The sequence below is a fragment of the Haemaphysalis longicornis genome, unplaced genomic scaffold (genome assembly GCF_048455015.1).
Source record: "Haemaphysalis longicornis isolate Haplotype H1 unplaced genomic scaffold, Haemaphysalis longicornis Haplotype H1 scaffold_5, whole genome shotgun sequence".
NCBI lineage: Eukaryota > Metazoa > Arthropoda > Arachnida > Ixodida > Ixodidae > Haemaphysalis > Haemaphysalis longicornis.
In genome coordinates this window covers 14184310-14188053 of record NW_027526385.1, presented here as the reverse complement: position 1 = coordinate 14188053, position 3744 = coordinate 14184310, and positions in this window count along the sequence as shown.

Here is a 3744-nt window from a genome sequence, read left to right as displayed (position 1 = left end):
GATATGCGTAACTGCTGTTTCCTTCGTTGAACACCCTTGCTTCGTTTTGAATGCCTTTTGAAAGAAAAAAAAAATGTATGCATATTATTTTTGAAATTTTTCGGTGTTTCCCACAGCAGCAGCCCCAGGGGATTTAATTTTGTTGCTAAAGGGCAGTTCAGTGCATGTTCCACATCTTTGATTATTATGCCACTAATATTCATCTCGTCTACAAATATTATTCGTATAATTCTATGAACTCGCGTACAAGTATAAATAATTATGCCCTGCCAATATAAAGGTGCCTTGAAACGTAATTGAAACTAAGGTCTGTGAATATAAGCAAATATTTCAACAAAGTGGCTTTCCGCCAGCTGTTGCAGTACTCAAGGTTCCTTCGAATAGTGCCATTTTTGAACAAGTGTGTGTTGATATGGGACATACAATTGTTTTTGAGAGCACCTACACATTTAAATTTTATTGCGAAGATGAATAAGTGTAGTGCCATCTTTCTGGCACAGTTAACTTTTAGCTCATCATGGCTAGAGGCTCCCTTCAGCTGCTCATTTGGCTAGGGAGCCTAGATATTTGCTTCCATCCTGAGTGTACATACACTTTCTAATTATAAATGGCACTAGTGCAATGGAAGTGCAAATTCACTTTAAAATTTGCTTACAGGGAGTGCATTTGTAGTACATTTGTGCAATTAGTAGATTTTAAAAAATACTTCGTTGGGTACATGGCAGGCTGCAGGCCTCTTTGGGAAAGGGGGTTAAGGGATGGTTGCAAATAAGTGTACTCTTCAATCGGGAGTATTTTGGGAGAAGCCCCATCGCTCTAAACTGCTCCTGGTTAGACTGGTTGAAGACCGAATCGTGAAGTGTGGTGAAGGGTCCGTCGAGTGAGGGTTGATGGGTGCATTGGTGGGAGAGATGAAGTTTATGCAGTTGTAAATAGGAAATCACTATTGTATTAGCGTTCGATTGCCTAGTCCACTTATTATTAAATGCTTACTTTTCTCTTTGCGCCTCTTTCTCACCGTTGCAATGACTAAGAGCCTTAGCTAGTCCATGAAGTTAGGCCTACATTTAGGCTTAACGGCACTCAGCCATAGCGCTTACCGTATTTTCGCGCGTATAATTCTCGCCCTGCATATAATCCGCACCCTTACTTTCAGCCCGCCGGAAAAGAAAAAAAATCCTCGCGTATTGCCCGCTCAATTGATACAGGAAAGGCTGCACCAAAGCTTACTGCTCAAGCAACACATCACATAATATTCAGGCAGAAAAAGCGTATATTTAGCAAGTAGAATACACTGACTGCAAGGCAAAAGTCACAATTACTAATAAAATTCGCTTGTTAGAGTGCGCTCGTCCTTTATTTTTCTTTCTTGTCCTTTTATGTTTTGTGCAATCGTTGCCATAAAAGGCTTAGTCAGTGTTACTGCGTAGCAGCTTCAAGCACAATGCGCATTGCCGTGAAGCTGCACTAAAGGAAAAACCCCCCGTATAATCCGCACCCCTACTTTGCCACTGAAATGCATTTTTGGTGCGGGTGATATGCGTGAAAATGCTGTATCTTTACAACGTGCCGAACAACATAAAACTCATTGTATGAAAAGCGTGATATTCAGTTACGAGATAGGTACAAGACAGCACTTCTGGTAAAATGAAGAACATCAATTAAATGTGTTCACGCGCCGCATACCTTGTTCTGAAACCGTCCTCAGATACCAAACCATCCTTATTTACGAAAAAAGTGTGTAGAACTGAGCGAAAAGAACATCATAAAGTAAAAAAAAAAAGTAATGCGACAACTTTTGCGCTACTGGGGCTAGAGCACAGGCTATATGCGTCGAAACCCACGACCGATTGGGTCTGTGCTTTGGCGTACTGCGGCCAAACCAGCAGGTCTTTTTAACAGTTGCTTCGAATGAACTGGTAGGTGGCGTTGGGTGTATACAGGGAGTCAAGGGAATGGAATCTCGCATGCCAAGCTGTAATGTTAGGCCTAACACCAGGGCAGCATACTTCATGCTTTCACATTACTTGCGCACCATCAGATGGGGCAGCACCATACAATTGCGGGTTTCATGGGATGCCGCTGAAGGCACTACTGTTGCACGACCGGCAAAGCGGACATCTTGCGAAAGCATAGCTACTTGCCTAATTACTACTTCTGCAATTAGCGCGCTCAAATTGTACTCACGTGTAGGCAGGTGCGGGAAAGCAGGTGATATATAGCCTTTAATCACAAAATGCCACCATTTGCACTTTTATTGAAAGCATTGCTTTGAATATCCGCCACAATGGTAGGCCTATGCAGCTTGAGTGGCTGAACGGTCAGCCATTCTTCTCAACACAAACAACACTCTGCCAGCTTGCACCAGTTGGTGCAATGCTGGAGAAATGGCAGAGCTGGCGGTTTCTCCCCCTTCTTCGAAGACCCAGATGTCGCACCTTACATGGATTTTCTAAATTGCTGCTGAAAGTTCTCCATGACTGGTCCAGGCACAGATCATTTTGTCTGCAGGCTTTCACGTCTCTCCCAAAGTGGACCGCCTTAGCACATGCTAGACCCGGAAGCGGTTGGCTTGGCAAACTCCGCGTCTGTGCTCCCCACACCAGGCGGACACACACGTGAACTGGCGAGAAGAGCATGCGAGATCACGCCACGAACGCTGGGCAGGATGCCCTCGAAGGTCGAGCAGTGCAGGCGCACAATGTCATCAAAGCTAGGCGAGGGCATCGAGGAAGGAAAAGCTTAGGAAGAGGCCCTGACGTCACCTCTTCTGAAGCCAAAAACGCTATTTTTTGCTTCATTTTGCACGCACGCGCCATCCCTTCTGCCTCCGCTCGCTCCAATGTCTGCTTCATCTTGGACAACCACTTTTTGTGGAGTGCATGTCTGCTAGCTCATATGAAAGCCAGCATTTCCTATAGTGGGCGAACCACAAGGAATCTTCCTGTCATGGTTGCCACCATTCATTTCGGCAGCATTGTAAGGCTGGTAATCTAAAAATCCCACTTTCACACGTTCTAGGGCACAATCGGCATAACCATTCCTATTCGAAGTGTGAAGTGATGCCCTTCTTTTGAGATAAAGGCGAAAATCGGTTAGCTACCCCTTATATCACTGCAAAGTGGCCACCGAGACAGCTCATAGCGAGTTGTAATTAGAGGAACCGCTGCAGTAGCGCAGATACAGTACACTAGAATAGCATTTCACTATAGTTCAGAGCAAGCTGTAAAAATTCTGCAGAGTGGTCATCGAGAATAAGCAAGCCAGCACAACCAAATGAAACCTGCATTGAATGCAAGCTGCCGTCAATCCTCTCACCAATTCCTTCACAACCAATACCTGCCAGCTTACGCAACCAGCAGTGCACTTTTGAGCAGTCATTCATTGGAGCTTCTCCAAGCCAGATTCCACAGGGTAATAACATTTGGGACCAAACTGCCTCTTCAAACTAAGTGTGGTCATTAGTACAGCGTGTTGGGATAGTTGGCGAATCATTTTAAGGGTTGAAAAAAACTGCGCATAAAGGACAAGACAAAACTGCACCCGTCCTGTCCTTTCTTTACTGTCTTGTCCTTTATGTGCAGTTTTTTTCAACCCTTAAAAAAGTTGTCATTAGGATTACTGATCTGCTAAACATCTACACAACTGCTAAAAAACACTGCACTTGCCAGTTTGAGTGTAAACATGCAGTGTACAATTGTTCTCCCTGCCGATATTGGAAGAACCTACACACAAGCATCAAAG